The sequence below is a fragment of the Canis aureus genome, chromosome 14 (genome assembly GCF_053574225.1).
Source record: "Canis aureus isolate CA01 chromosome 14, VMU_Caureus_v.1.0, whole genome shotgun sequence".
Lineage (NCBI taxonomy): Eukaryota > Metazoa > Chordata > Mammalia > Carnivora > Canidae > Canis > Canis aureus.
This window is the reverse complement of record NC_135624.1, coordinates 42,373,954-42,390,986: the sequence shown is the minus strand read 5'-3', so window position 1 is coordinate 42,390,986 and position 17,033 is coordinate 42,373,954.

Below are 17,033 nucleotides of genomic sequence, written 5' to 3'. Positions count from 1 at the left end.
TTTCCTATTCGCCAACATGACACACAGGGAAAGAAGAAAAAATGTCTAATTCTATCACATATGATATTTATTTACAGTGTATGTTTTTAAACCTCGGCCTCAAATTCTACAGACACTCACCATCTTGACGCATGTTCCTAAAGATGGATGTGAACAATCAGACTTCTATTCCCATCCACTTAAAAAATTATTATAAATTATCTAAATAATCCATACTTTGGGGGCACCTGGCAGGCTCAGTCCATATAGCTGTGACTCTTGAGCTTGGAGTGATGAGTTCAAGCCCCGTGGAAGGCATGGAGCCTACTAAAAAATAATAATAACAAATTAATTAAATAATCCTCACTTGTAATTTTGCCATTTTCCTTTGTAGTTAATACAAAGGAATAATTCAACTGGCATAAAAGGAGGTGGTCCAGTTGAAATGAAGACTGACCACCTCTTGATTTCGTAGTAGTTTCCTTCTTTGCCTTAATGCAATAAAATTTATGATATTTATTTCCTATGACTTTAATTTTCCCATTTGCCACTTGTTTTTATAAAGATCACAGGCTACATAAAATAATAATTTTCAGAAGTTTTTAAAACAATAACAACCTTTCCTTTAAAAAATAAAATCTACGCAGGGGCACCTGGCTGACTTAGTCGGTAGAGCATGTGACTCTGGATCTCAGGGTTGTTAAGTTCAAGCCCCATGTTGGGTGTAGAGATTACTTTAAAAATACAACAAATCGGGGCACCTGAGTGGCTCAGTCAGTTAAGGTCTGCCTTTGGCTCAGGTCATGATCCCAGAGTCCTGGGATCCCGGGATCGGGATCCAGCTCTGTGATCAGCAGGGAGCCTGTTTCTCCCTCTGCTCCCCGCCCCAACTCATGTTCTCTCTGTTTCTCTCTTGCTCACTCTTGCTCCCTCGCTCTCAAATAAATAAAATATTTTTTTTAAATGCAATATTTAAAAATAAAGATAAAATTAATTTTTTTAATTAAAATTTTTTTTAATCTATCCAGAAACCAAATACATAAAATAACTCAAAGTGAAGTTTCCCTGGTTGAAAAACACTGGGAGACCTGGAACCCTTCTAGAAACCATTCCCAGGCCAATAACCAATGTCTCTGCCCACCCCAAAAGTCTCTTGAATAGTACCTAAAGTCAGATTATGTCATAGATGATGTTCAAGACCCTCCAATGGTTGCTACTCATGAGAGAAAACCTTGGCCAACTTGTCTGGTCTCTGACCACCACTCAGTCTTTTATGTCCTAACACATTTTCCTTCTTTGCTCACTCAGCATCCGACCCCGGCCACCGTGTTGATGCCCTGCTCTATCACTTCTCAAGTCCTCACTATTCCTTGAAAAGCCAAACGTACTTGCTCCGCCCCTCCTTTACATGTGCCATTTCCCCTGCTTAAGATGCTCCAAGAGCCCATGGTCCCTTCCCTTATTTCTTTCAGATCTTTGCTAAACTGTTTTCAGCTCAGAGAAGTCTTGCTGACCACCCTGCACAAAGCAGGACGCCACCACCGAATCACTCTCTATCTCCTATCATTTTTCCTTCTTAGCACTTACATTATTAACACATTCCTCTATTTATGCATGTACTTTTTTAAAGATTTTTAATTTATTTATTCATGAGAGACAGAGAGAGAGAGAGAGTGGCAGAGACACAGGCAGAGGGATAAGCAGGCTCCATGCAGGGAGCCCGATGCGGGACAGGATCCCGGGACCTCGGGGTCAGGCCCTGAGTCAAAGGCAGATGCTCAACCACCGGGCCACCCGGGCATCCCTATGCATGTGCTCTTTTATGTCTGTGTCTCTCAATTAAATGAGAGCCCATTAGGACAGGAAATTCATTTGGTTTACCATCAGTTCATGAAATAGTGCCTGACACACGGTAGGTTCTCAGTAAACATGTGCTGATTGAACAAACGGATGAGACGCCTATGCAAGGTTCACGGGGCAGCTTTAAATCTCTTCAATGTGCAAGTCCACACTCTCCTAAGCAAATACAGGAATACCATCAAAACTGGCACAAACAAGGGACCCTGAAGGTGCCACCTACATAACACCCAAGAGTACGAGTGGTTTTGACATCCATAGTCTTATTCTGAGATTCAGAAAAAACAGAGACGGGGTTGTGAATGGTAAAAAAGAGTCTCATGAAAGCGGATTATTGTTACTCACAAGCTTGCGGTCCATGGTGTATGAAAAATGAACTAGGGCCCAAGGTCTCCACACAAAGGGGATCCCTGGCTTCTTGCTTTCACCCACTCCCTGCCAGAAAAGTCACATCAATTTCCAAAAACAATTTGTACCCACGTACAGGGCCTTGGTTCTGGTTATTATCAAGCCACGTCCCAAAGGCCCAACGTCCAGGGTCTCACTACTGGAATCCTCATTGCACCTTTCTTTCTTTTTTTTTTTTTTTTTTCTCGTTGCACCTTTCTTAGGCATTGCTTTTTTCTTTAACTGTGCCTCGGGTCAGGGATTCCCCTCGTGTGTACTCGCAGGAGCTTTCCACGGGCTGATCCAGCCCACCAAAGCACGAGGCTGGTGAGCACTTTGAAAACATACCTAGAAACCATGAAACCCTGTGGCTTACTCACATGACTAGCTTCAGGAATGATTTTTTTTTTAAGATTTTATTTATTTATTCATGAGAAACACAGAGAGAGAGAGAGAGAGAGAGAGAGGCAGACACAGGCAGAGGGAGAAGCAGGCTCCATGCAGGGAGCCTGACGCAGGACTCGATCCCGGGACTCCAGGATCATGCCCTGGGCCGAAGGCAGGGGTTAAAACGCTGAGCCACCCAGGCTGCCCAGGAATGATTTAAATAAACAAAACTGGACCCCAAAAACTGCTCAACCAAAGAGTCCTGGCATTCTCATGAATATCCACATAACACTGGTATTATCGGAGTAGAAACAGATGCAAAGAAATGTGGCCCCAGTCACAGGCAATAAGATGGGTTATTTTGGATATTATTACAACCCACGTTTAAATTCAAGCTATCATGCCCCAGTCTGCCATTTTCTTATAAGTAAATTAAATATAATTTGTTTTATATTGAATATTATTGTAAATAAAATAAGTTTATAATATATTTATAATAAATATAATATAAATTAAAACGTGTGCATAGACCCTTAAAACCTTATTCTTAAGAAATTTTGGTTTGGGTTTGTTTGTTTGTTTGTTTTTTCCTCTGCCTGGAACATTCTTCTCCTCTTTACTGCTGGAGAACTCCTGGCCACGTCTCACACCTCAGCCTCCCTCACTGTCAGTCCCTTGCAGAGGCTGTCCATGATTCCTTTCCCAATCCCTGCGGGTCGCCTCCCTGCCTCCTTCCATACGGTCTCAGAAAACCTGCACTTTTCTTTAATGCTCTTAATTCATCTGCAGTCAATGTGCATTTACCTGTTTAATATCTGCCCCTCTTACCAGACTATAAGTGAGCTACAGGTGGGCAGGAGGCATGTTCGTGTTGCCTCGGTGACGTATCCCCAACACCTCGCATGGACCGTTTGCTGGATCTGGTGAATAAAGGAATGAAGGAACGGAACACACCCTGACTATGCGCTGAAACTACCATGGATACTTTCCTACTTTTTTTTTTTTTTATAAATGCTTTATTTATTTATTTTTAACATAGAAGAAGTTTGGTGGTGGATATATGGCCATTTGATGTTTTATGATTAAGAGTTCAAGTTCAGGTTCTCTTTCTTACAGAATGTATATGTATACCTACACATGTATATGTAACTGTTATCAAAATTAAGCTTAGTCACTAAAAGAAGATTCACTGTCTGAACTTTCTTCTGTATTTTTTTCACCTTCACCATCAGGCACTGGAGCATCTGGTCTCTCAAGAAGATCTGGGTCTAATCCTTCTGATATCATTTTGTTTCTTATTGCCATCACTGGAACACCCACTTGAACCATTTTGAGATATCTGGCATATCTTGGGTCCTTGGCTACAGTTAAGATATTTTCTGGTGTTACTTCACTTCTCTGTGGTCCAGAGTCTTGTAAACTGTTCTGCTGTGATTTCTCTGAAGTAGCTTCAGAATGTGATTCATTTGTGATACCAGTGACGCTTACAGGAGATACTTCAAATGTGACATCATCTAGGCCTGGAATGGATGACAACTTTGCATCTAAAATATTGAGAGTTGTTTCAATTAGCTGGATACAAAGAGAAAGGTCTGCTAGTTTCTCCTCACAAACTGTTGGTTTAGTTTTAAAAAAAAATTAAAAAATTTAAAAAAGGCTCTGATCCTTGGAGCAAGACGTGGATCATTTTCTCAGGCTCCCATCCCCAACCTTCCTAGTGAGATCATTCAAGTCCTTTCGGGTACACCGACAGGGTCAGGAGGCTCGTGGAACCTTGGGCTTGAGTTCTGACCAAGATTCAACCTTAAAATGTTTAGAACATGAGTAGGAAAAAGAAAAAAAAAAAAAAAACCACAAGTAGGAACGGTAGCCGTCGGGTCGACCACGACTCCGAAGCTTCAGGCAGACGTGAAGCAAAGAGCAGCCACAGAGAGAAGCCCGGGCGGTGCTTTCGGTGCCAAAGCCGCGGCGTCCCGGGCGCTGGGTCTTGGGGCATCAGGGGCAGCAGCTGCGAGGACACGCCAGCACCCACACCGGGGAGGCCCGAGAGCAGGCTGCACCCCCACCCCCCGACTGTGACACGTCAGCCAAAGGGAGAAAAGAAGGAGCCGGACACCAACTGGCGTCTATTCTGCTCCGTAGGTGGCGGCCCCAGCCCTGCCGGCTGCCAGCAATCTCACGAGGTGTTTTCAGGGCGAGAGACTCCAGGGAGGTCGCAGCAGGGAATCTAAGCTGCCGCGTCGTGACCACACCGGACCTGGAAGGTGCCGCGCGTGGCAACCTCTGGGTAATGCCACGCTCCTGAGACCAAAGGAGAGGGGAGAGAAGAAAGTTCAGGACATCGGGAGTAGGAAGCGAGGGGATCCTGGCATTAAAAAAAAAAAAAAAAAATCCCGTCCTTGGAGAGAGAGAGAGAGAGAGAGAGAGAGAGACCCAGCATTAGAACCCCCATCACGGGCTGCAAATGTCACACAGGAGTAGGAGCTGAGGGTGGGCGCCAAGGCAGCGAGCAAACCCAGCGTGACAATGAGGCCCAGAGTGTCAAAAGCTTGGAAGCGTTCCTAATCCTTGTTTAATCTCCATGGGAGTTTGTTTTTTGTTTTTTGTTGGTTTTTTTTTTTTTCATAGAAATGCATCTTTAATTTCATAATGAAAATCAAGTGGCAAATAGATTTGATCTTACAGCCAACTTCCTACAAGGTATCAGCTCCCTCGGGGAGTGGACACTGGACTCACCCCCAGGGCTCCGGACGCTGGGGAGGCGCCGGGGACGCTGCAGCCAACGAGTCCGCCTTGGCGGCCTGCGGCCCAGGGGCAGCGGTAGCCCACCCACGGACGGGACTGCTCCGAGGGCCCGAGGAGCCAGTGAGCCGGGGGCAGCGCGGGGCCGGCCTCACCAGGAGGGGGACTTGGGTCTCCGCGGGCAGGCCCATGCACCTGACAAAAAGATCGCAGACTCCAGGAAGCTGAAGGAGCAGGACGCATGGACGCGTGGACGCGTGGACGCATGGACGGGCCCTGAAGTGGGGCTGCTGGGCGGGAGCCCCAGGACAAGCGTGGCTGGTGCAGATGGAGGGTGCTGGCTGGGGGATGTGAGGTCAGAGGCCTGGTACCAGAGGGGCAGACGGGGGCACCTGGGAGCTCCGCGGGGGAGCGGCTGCCTCAGCCCAGGGTGTGACCCCGGGGTCCCGGGATCGAGTCTCTGTGTCTCTCATGAGAAAATAAATAGAATCTTTAAAAATAAAAAAAAAAATTAAAAAGAGATGCAAGTAGGAAGGCCTTTCCAGGCCTCGTGGGGCTTTCGTGGGAGCAGAGGGGACAGCACTGCACACCTGAGCCAGGCAAAGGCGCGACCTGCTTGCCCTTTGAAAGCATTCCTCTGGCAGCGGCACGCGGATGCCAGACATATGTGACCTGAGGCCCCAGAGACGTTGGGACTTGGCTTCAGGAGTTCCTACCCACCCACCGCCTCAACTCCATATTCCCACTGAGATTCCCACAACTGGGCGGAGAGCTCCTTTTGCAAAAATAGGGAAAACAGCAGTTCTGTCCTTTTTTTTCTTTTTAAAGATTTATTTACTTACTTATTTATTTATGATAGACATAAAGAGAGAGAGAGAGAGGCAGAGACACAGGAGGAGGGAGAAGCAGGCTCCATGCAGGGAGCCCGATGCGGGACTCGACCCCGGGACTCCGGGATCACACTCTGGGCCAAAGGCAGGCGCCAAACCGCTGAGCCACCCAGGGATCCCCTAGTTCTGTCCTTTTAAGCACCCCACAGAGGTGCACGGGCTGGAGCGAGACGGAAGAGGGGGTCTCCCCACGGGTCAGGCGAGATGCACGCCCGGGGCCACAGCTCGGGCCGTGGGACGCGTGGCGTGCCGTGCCTCAGGGCAACACGAGGAGAGGGAAAAAAGGAAGAAACAAAAGGACCGGATCTGACCCCAAACCTAAATTCGGTCTTGAGGAAAGAACCAGGCTCTGTGACGGAGACGCGGAGGGTGCGGCGGGGCAGCGCGGGCCCGCGGGACCGGGCAGGAGGGTCCTTGGCTTCGTGCATGGACACCGAGGGTGAGGCACGGGAAGTAAAGGCAGAGTGGACCTAACGGCTTTGGGGGAAAGATTACAGGGGACCGAGCGTCCGCGAGGCTCAGAGGGAGGGGACTCCGTGTCGCCCTCGCTGCAGGGTAGGGGTGTGCATACAAGGGGTCCAGCTACGCGTTTCTTCAGGAATCCCAGGTAGGGTCTGACCAGAGGCGAGTGATAGGTGAGTAATAAGTGTTATTGCATAAATCATTGAAAGTAGGTACTGGCTCAGCGGGTGAGCATCTGCCTTCGGCTCAGGGCATGACCCCGGGGGTCCCGGGATCGAGTCCCCCGTCGGGCTCCCCGCATGGAACCTGCTTCTCCCTCTGCCTGGGTCTCTGCCTCTCTTTGTGTCTCGCATGAATAAATAAATAATCTTTAAAACATAAAATAAACTAAAGTGTTGTTCCTCTAGACTCCCTATCTCCATTTCATGGTGACCTTTGGTCCCACACATTCCAGGACAGTCATGGTCTCATATATCGCATCCCACGGGCCCCTCAAACCATTAGGATGTCCTGGAGAACTTCCCATAAAACTGCAAACAGAAAACATCAGGGGTCTCTGTCACAGAGCACAGGAAGAGGAGGAAGGCTGGAGGAAGGTAGCTGTACCCGGGGCGGGAAGGGGGGACTAATTCCGGGGAGTAGTTAGGAGGGGGTAGGGGGAGGCCTTGGCTGAGGCCAGCACTCACCGCTATGCCCCTGGATTCGTAATCCTGAGTAAGTGAGACGACAGGCTCCTCCGGGGCGTCAGGAAGGCCAGTGCTCTCCCCGCTCTGGCCTATCCCGCGTCGGGGTGCGGGGGACAGCAGCGGGCTGTGCGGTGGGATCCTTCCTGCCCAACGTGCACACAAATGCCAGGCATACAGTGAAAAGGGACGTTGCAAGACTCCAGGTCGGCCCTTCACAGCCATCCCCGCGCTGTGGTATCACGGGCAATGCTTCTGTGTTTTTGCTTTTCCGCAATGAACCGGATTACTCACATTTTTCTTAGAGGCGGAGAAGTGCGGTTAGATCATAGAGAGTTTTCCAACACAAATGGTTCGCATGACAAGGAAAGGCCCCGACACATCTGAAGCTACTGTATCGCGGTGGGTCAACTACTCTCAAATTGAAAAAAAAAAAAAAAGTTTCAAAATAAAGTCCCTAAAAAGCGAATGTTTTGTCATCTAAACCACATACTGGGGCAGCCCCGGTGGTGCAGCGGTTTAGTGCCGCCTGCAGCCCAGGTCGTGATCCTGGAGACCTGGGATCGAGTCCCACGTTGGGCTCCCCGCAGGGAAGCTCCCTCTCTCTCTCTCTCTCTCTCTCTCGTGAATAAATAAATAAAAATCTTTAAAAAAAAATAAAAATAAAAAACACATACTGCTGGACATGCCTGAAGGGAGGTCCGGCATCACTGGTCCACGAGGCCCAGGCCGGGGTTTGGAATGTATGGCCAGCATCATGCAACCAGAAAAAGACTGGTCAGAGGACGGCACAGACGCCAGGGGTTTGACCTCCACGTCCCCTGAGAAATGGGTCACGCCCCTCCTAGACACAGACAGAGGCAGAGACACTGTGAGCTGGCAACGAACCCCCTTGGTAGCAGGTGGTGGGATTGTGCAGCGGCCTCACTGCTGGAGAAGGAAGCCCCCTCTCCCTGTCTAGCAGGGCAGGGGAAAGGCCGAGGGCTGGCTTGCTGCATTCCGCTTCCCCCTTTCCCTTTTTACTGACAGTCTTTACCCGCACTTACCCCTCCAGCTGCATCATCACACACTGGGTATTTGGGAGACGGTTAGCCACGGGGTGCTAGACCGTAGAGAGCCAGGCTTGAGCGTGTCCTAGAGGAAAGGTGATGCCTGGAGTGCTACCCCGGGAGCTGGTGTAACAACGGGATGTGACACGGAGCTGTCTCTCTCGCTAGGGAGCACGTGAGCGTATTTTGGCTGAAGACGGGGCAGAGATGATAAACGAAGGCAATCCTGTGACCTCATGACATGCATGTCACACGTAGCTAGAGGGTAGACTGTCCTGGACGCCAGTGACAATGATCTCAGTCCCTGCTCCTGAGAAAATGCCATGAGGGCGGCATGTTCTCAGGCCAGGACGCAGAGCTGCCAACTGTACTATCCTCTTTAACAACAGGGGTGGGCACGCACCCCAAAGTAGAGGGAATCCATGTCCGGGCCTGGGATCCACACACAAGCACCAGGTGCAAGCAGCTGTCTCTGGCCGGGTACCAGCTGGGGCTGAGGGTGGCTGTGTGTGCGTCTGACACGAAAGCAGGTGCACCTTCATGGAGGGGGAGGGGCAGGACCGAGAACGACTCCCAGCGAGGACGGGAGACATGCAGGGGTGGCTAGAGGGTGGGCGGGAAGGCATCCTGCCAGCACCCAGCCTGGGTCCCACTGCTGCAGCCCCGCTGCTCCGGGGAACCTGTGACCCTGAACCTGCGAGCGGCCTTGCCGGCCTTGCTGCTAGCGCGCTACCCGGGGGCCGGCTACGCCAGCTCGGATCCAGAGCCACGGGACAGATGATCTTTGGTCATACATGAAAGAAGGCTCCCCAGTTTTCTTCTCACTCAAGCCCATGCTGACCTCCCCCAGTCCCCGGTGCGCAGCTGACTTCCAGTGGGCGCTGGAAGGCTCCAGGATCGCCCCGGGACATCAACTAGGGGACGGGAGCATGTCCCCGGCCACCCTTCAACATTTCTCACGGCGACAGCTGTTGCTAGGACAGACGAATGCTTCCTCTGTGGGACTCCCCGGCAACTGAACACAAGGAGGGGGCCTTCCGGGGGCAGCTGGCCTGGGGAGCTGGGAGCAAGGCCCAGCTGGGCACAGTGCTTCCCGCACTCCCTCCAGACCCAGCACCTCACAGCAGCCGACCTGACAAATATGCAGAGTGTAGTCTCTCACCATAGGAATTACCAAAGAAGCTAAAAACAGAAACACGCACTGCATAATCTCTAACCTCAGGGGACAACAAAAACAGAGAATTGCTGTGTCAATCTCATTTCCTTGTTAGGCGCATTATCATAAGTGAGGGCCTTTCGTCCTGAACGCCACACTTCACTACCGTTTACCCGACTCCGGCTTCTGAAATATTGAATTCCATAGTAATTTTTTTTTTTTGCTTTTGATCTTTACTGTTTTGCTCATTTATCCATAAACATGAGCTACTGAACTGAGTTTAAATTAAATAGCTAAGGTTAGAACCTGGAGCCATACAGATAGGACTAAACCGGGAGGCCAAGAGAGGACCTCACTGTGGAAGCAAGGAATAATAAATTTAAATTTTCTATCTTTGGATACCTCCGTGTAAGGTTACTTGAAGATGATCCCTGCCTTGATTTATCTTGATGCTCTGGTTTAGGAAGGGAAGAGATTTATATGACACAAGGATTTTCTCGAGTTCTCATAATGCGAATTTTATAAGTCCTCCCCTTTTGTCAAAACACTCTCTTACAGAATGGCTCCGTGATAGGAAATTGCTAGAACCACTCTGAAAAGCAGTACTTTGTATCACTTGACTAATTTTGAAAGTAGCTCATTCAACCAATTTTGGCAACTGAACTATTTCCTGAAATCCAGAATAGCAAAAATTTGAGGACGAGACAGGGACCAAATGGGAGACTTAAAAACAAGTCACCGTGCATTGTAGGGTGTGTTCCATTACTGAAACATCACCAGGGGAGGGAAAGGAGAGATGGAGCGCATCTGAGCTGGGTGCCACCCACAGGCGCAGGGCCTCCGGCCCAGGGCAGCCAGCAAATGTGGTCCCCTCGATCGGCCCAGCCAGCAGAGGAAGGAGTTCAGTATGATTTTCCATGGCTCAGAATTGACGAAAATGGGATTCAGAGGCATGTCTAATCTGCCCAGAGTCACACAACTTGACCACCCTCTCAGAGCCAATACATAGCAGGGTCTAAATATGGGTCCAAGGGTGCTGGTTCAAACGTCTACGCTCCTCACACAGCGGGGCCAGCAGACTAGCCTAAGCCACACAGCGCCCTCTCACGGGTGATTGTTTGGGATTAAGATACACACAAAGATGTCACTTGATTATATCTAATGATGATGAAGACAATGGTAAGGACTAAGATATACTGAGTGTCCTCTCTGTGCCAGACTTCATGCGCCACGTTTTTATTCCTTGAACAATGCTGTCGAGTACATTATTAACCTCATTTCAGAAACAGGGAAACCAAGGTCCTGAAGGTTACCTAATGGGTGCAAGGACATAGAGCTGGTAAGTGGAAGAGCCAACATAAAACCCAAGTAACCAGCTCCAGAACTCCTAAGTTCTATGTTCTCCTGCTTCTAAGATACATGGATAATGGATAGTTAGCACAGCCTACAACCTCCTAGTTCAACAATGTGCCACTCAGACTTTTATTCAGAACAACACTCATGCTACCCTTGTACTGGTAAAAATGAGACCCTTGGAACATGGAGTAGCTTACAAGTTTTTTTGTTTTTGTTTTTTAAGATTTTATTTATTCATTTGACAGGGAAAGAGAGAGCACAAGCAGAGGGAGAGAAGTGGGCTCCCCTGCTGAGCAGGGAGCCCCACACGGGGTTAGATCCCAGGACCTCGGGATCATGACCTGATCCGAAGGCAGATGCTTACCTGACTGAGCCACCCAGGCACCCCAACTTACAAATTTCTAAGGGAAAAAATTGGCTCTTTTTCAACTTGCCTCCACCAAAAAAAAAAAAAAAAGTCTACACTTGAAACCATATCTATGTTCTTGGAAATCTCAAAAACCTACGATAATGTCAACAGACTGAAAACAAATGCCCTGATAGGTTCAACATGGGTGGTCTGCTAGCGGCAGTCACACCCCTGCATCTGCTCTTATCTTCTGGGTTCATGAACGACCTTTCTTGAGAAGCCTAGAATCCTAGCTGGAGGAGGAAAAAAATACAGAAGAAAACCACTAGACTCTTTCACTAAAGGGAAAGCAACAGCTAAGTAACAGCTGCTGTCATGCATATTAGAGAAAATACATTACTTGCTTTCCAGAGCAGACTGTGCGGCAAGTCAAGTCAACTCACTGTTTGCACAGGTGTATCTGTCCGTGAACAAACAAGTCCAGATCAATCCTCCTAAATTCACCAACTAGAAAAGAGAGATAGTAAAATGTGAAACTGGCTTTTGACATTCAAGATTGTCTTCCTTTGCCATTTCATTTTTCCCTTACAATTCCAAAGAAGGCTTTTTCCTTGATTTCGGAAACATTTTTATCCCACAGAAATGGTTTTTCTTAAAGGTTGAAAGAGGGCTGTTAGTTTGCTCTCCAAAAGAGCTCTAGTCTAGTCTGCATCCCCTACTTAGGGAAGCACTTTCCCATGTGCAGTTCCAGTCCCCCATGCTCCAGGCCCAGCCTATAACGGAACCCTCTCTCCCAAGCAATAAAAGACTAGTCCAAGGATAGCATGTGACAGCTCTTTCTGTTACAGATTTTATGCTGGAAAGATGACACTTTTAAGTGTGCTGGAGGCCATCTTCCCTGCAACATGGAGAGATGAGTAGTGTGGAGAGAGAGAAAATTCTGGAATCAGTGAGCCCCTTTTCCTAATCTCAGAGACTCGAATCCCCATAGTCCTTCCTTCCTTCCTTCCTGTGAGATACCTTAGCATCCTTCTGAGTTGAATGAGCCAATAAATTTCCCTTTGTGCCCAAGTTGGATTTCTGTCTCTAGCAACCAAATGAGTCATAGTATAAAAGACTGAAAGTTTCACTCACTGCCTTGACCTCTCCCTGAAGGTGCCTGCCTGAGCTGAATGTATTCCCCTCTCTTACAAATACCAAGTTGCTTTTATACCCAATAAACCTGTCGTCTTGCTAGTTTGAATCATCTCCTGATTTTAATCCATTTCTTTCTTTTTCACACCCCACTTAGCCCGGACTTCAGGCCAGTGTGATTATCCTCTAACTGCAGTAACTTAGTCTGTCTTTGGGACAGCAAGGGCATATCCTGTTTGCTCATAAACAGCAAAATGCCCAAGCACCCCAATGTGAACCATCTTCCAACCTTGATACCATGATGCACTTATTCCAGTGACACTGCCATTGCTTCAAGCAGTGGTTCTCAGAATAGCTGTATATTCAAATCACCTGAAGAGATTTTTCTTTAAAAAAAAAAAAAAACAAGGCCAAGGTCTTGCCCCAGAGATTCTGTTTTAATTGGTTGGTCTGGGGAAGGGCCTGGGCATCAGGATTTTTCCAAATTCTCCCAGCCAAGGTTAAGTCAACCAAGATTAAGTTTGGCTAACTAAAAATACATTTATACATGTTTTTAAGGATTTTTATGTTTGATTCAACTAGAATAACTTGTTCTCTACTATGCCTTGGGGGTGGGGTTGGAAAAGGCACGGACGGGTTCGCCCTATATAACTCTCCTTCAGTATCTCCTAAGGTATGCTAAAATTCATTAAACCACAGTGGATATCTCCTAGGGTATGACAGGAATGATCAAAGGCCCTGTTCTTAATACCGCTTACACATTAGCCCTGTGTTCTGTGGCCTCACGGGAACTCACTGCTAGTGCGAGTGTGCATAGCTGTTGTGTGCATTGGTCCTCTGTCTATACATATTAAGTCACTCAAGTTCTGGTAGACTTGTTTAAAAAAAAAAAAAAGTCAACCGCTTGGGGCTCCCGGGTGGTATAGCCGGTTAAGCATCCGACTCCTGGTTTCAGCTCAGGTCAACATCTCAGAGTCGTGAGATCAAGCCCTGTTCCAGGCTCCACACTGAGTGCAGAATCTGCTTCAGATTCTCTCTCCCTCTGCCTCTGCCCCTGCCCCTACTCTAAACCAAATAAATCTTTAAAAGAAAACAAAACATCGACAGATGAATGGATAAAGAAGATGAGGTCTATGTATACAGTGGAATATTCCTCAGCCATTAGAAACGACAGATACCCACCATTTGCTTCGACGTGGATGGACCTGGAGGGTATGATGCTGAGTGAAGTAAGTCAATCAGAGAAGGACAAACATCATATGGTCTCATTCATTCGGGGAATATAAAAAATAGTGAAAGGGAATAAAAGGAGAGAAAATGAGTGGGAAATATCAGAGAGAGAGACGGAACATGAGAGACTCCTAACTCTGGGAAACGAACAAGGGGTGGTGGAAGGGGAGGTGGGTGGGGGGTGGGGGTGACTGGGTGATGGGCACTGAGGGGGGCACTTGATGGGATGAGCATGGGGTGTTATGGTATATGTTGGCAAATTGAACTCCGAAAAAAAAATTAAAAAATTTTTTAAAAAGGTTAAAAAATCAAACACTTGAGTCTTCTGACAAAACTCATTTTGGTTAATGAAGATGATCACACAACCCACCTACAGGCATATGTATTAGTTAGCTAGGGCTGCTGAAAGGCAGGACCACAGATGGAAAGTGGCACACAGCGTGCGCCAAGTGCAGATGAGGGCAGAGGTGGGGGTAATGCCTCTACAAGCCCAGGAAGACCAGAGATTGCCAGTAGAGCATCCACTAGAAGCTAAGGGAGGGTCTTGGGACACCCTTCGTCAGAAGGAACCAATCGGGCTGACACCGTGCTCGCGGGCTTCTCATCTCCAGAGTCAATACCTCCCTGAGGTGCAAGCCACCCAGTTGTGGTACTTGGTTATGATGGCCCTAGGAAACAAATACAGCCCCTTGCAGAAAAGACAAGTCTATGATTCTATGACCATTCACTTTTGATGCTGTCTGTAGTGGTGGGGGGAGAGACCCAGAAGTTTGAGCAACCATAGGTGAAAGGTCATCGTTGACCTTTATGCAACACATGAAGTTCATTACCAGCTGCCTTCTGAAGACAAAGAAGAGGAGCCAAACCCAAAACTTCCCTTTCTCCTGGCCTAGAAAAGAAATCCCAAAAGCCCAACTGCCTGGACATCAGAGAAATCAGTCAGAAAATTATCACAATTTTTACAAAAAAAAAAAAAAAAAAAAAACAAGACCTATTTCTATTGTTTTTCAGAGACGGGTACTTAGAGAAGCTTTGTTAGCAAACTACAAAATACTCCAAGCAACCAGTGCATCGGTCAGGTCAAATCCAACTGCTTTCTTGGTTGAGGGCAACTGGCCTGGCTTAATTTGTGGAGATCCCAGTAAACCGTGGAACGTGTGATGTCAGAAGAACCTCAGGCTGTGCATATCTAAGCTGCACGTCACTGGCTCATTTCAGAACCTTCTTGGTGGAAGCTGGTCCTCCCGCGGGTCTGGAATGAGCTTACGACCTCATCCTGTCCCGCTGCACTGCAATATTCGTACAAAGTGGTGGAAAGAGGGAGGAGGCATCTTGCTGGAAGACAGTGCCAACCAACTCTGCTCAGAAATTGAGCCCATCACCTGACTTGTTACCACATCTCCTCACCTTCCACTTCATGCCTTCTTTCTTTGCACCGTTTTCCCTCCTGGCTTTAATACCCAACTTTGTTCTCCTAAACATCTCAAGCTCATACTTCTGCCCAGGGTGCTTTCAGCTCTTTGAGAGAAATATTCTTTTAGACACTGGCGCAAAGTGAAGGATGGAGAATAAAAGATTAAATTTACTAAGCTTGACAAGGTATATTTGCTACTTTGATTAAACAGAGGAACCCTGACTTGAGTTAAATCCTCCAATGATTTGTTTTGTGACTTTGAGGAAATGTCTTCAATTCCTTGTTCTTTAGTTCCGTGCACTTTAAGGGAAACAGCCCCAACACCTCCCAACGGTGGAAGGGCCAACGAACAAATGAACTGACCCAATTAGACAATGATGGCCCATTCTGGTACTTTTGCTGGAGCCAATGGAAAGTGATGCTCTCTTTCCACACAAGTGACCACTGCTGGTGGCCAGATGAACACCACAAAGGCAGAGCCTGCCAGAAAACAAAAACAAAAACAAAAACAAAAGGAAAGAAAAAAAACACAGAGGCGAGAAATGGAGATTGGTAGATTCCTAACACCACAGGAGCATCTCTGCACCAGATATGCCTCTCCTCCTCAGGGTCACGCGAGCCAAAAGCATTTTTATGCTTAATCCACTTGCATTGGGTTTCTGTCACTGGCTACTAAACGAATCCTAAGAAAGACACAGAATCCTATTAGTAAGAAAAATAGTAATTCGATCAAAGATGAGTGTTCTTTGAAATGATGTGCCCATTCTAAAAAGGTGCTGGAAGCGGTCACAGGAAGGAAACAGAGGGGATTAGACGCCCTCTGAATTGCCCAAGGGTCAGCAACTGGAAGAAGCAAATTCGGACTCAGGGTAAGGACACCTGCCCGCCATCCGGAGCTGTGTGAGACGGAATGGGCCCGCATAGGGGCATATGTGTCCCGCATATGCCTAACTTTCTTGCAACCCCGCTGCCTCCGCACCGGTCCCACTCACCTCAGCTCCCGTCCCACCCACTACCCGAGCCTCCTCAAGTCCATCGTGCACTCGGCATATGTTCATCGAGCCTCTATTCGGTCTAGGCACGGTTCTAGATGTGGAGGACTCGGGAGGCAGCAGCATGGACAAAAATCCCTGCCCTAAAGGAGTCCTCAATCTGGACCGGGGAGCCAAACACCGTACAATATACAGCATGACAGATGGTGCGATGGGCTAGGCAGGATGGGAGATGGGAGCGTGGGGTGGGGGGGGTGGGGGGCTGGGTTACGGCAGAGAGACAGTCATCAGTGAGGCTCTCACTGAAAAAGATGCTGGAGCTAAGACTGGAAAGAGGTAAGATGGGGGACGAGGCAGACATCTGGGGAAAGGGCAGTTTAAGCAGAAGAAAGATTGAGAGTAAAAGTGTGGAGGCAGGACATTAGGGCCTCTTCACCACCACCGAGGCTGCAGCGGAGCGAGGGAGCGTGGAAGGAACGAGGCCAAGAGGCAGGGAGGCTGTGGATCACGAAGGGCCTTAAGCAGGCAACTGAATAGACTCTGAATTTTCTTCTCTGGAGGAGAAAAACAACACAGGGCAGTGGTGAGACAGGATTATATTTCAAAAGGGTCGCTCAGTCACTGTTTGGAAAGTAGTAGATTGTCCTCCGGCTGCCAATCTGATTCTCTCCAGTGCATGGCCCACGGGACAAAATGACTCCTTTAAAACACCGTATAGTGACCCAGCAACCCACTCCCGGACTTTTACTCCCTTAAAAAATAAAATTTACATTCACAGGATAACCTGTACATGACTTTTTAGAGCAGCCTTGTTTGTAACAGCCCCAAATGGAAAACAACCAGAATGTCCTAGTTGAATGCGTGGGACTCCATAGCACGGAGTACTACTCAGCAATAAAAAGGAACAAACTTGCTACACACAACATGGAAAGATCTCAAAGGCATTGAACTAAGTGGAAAACCTCA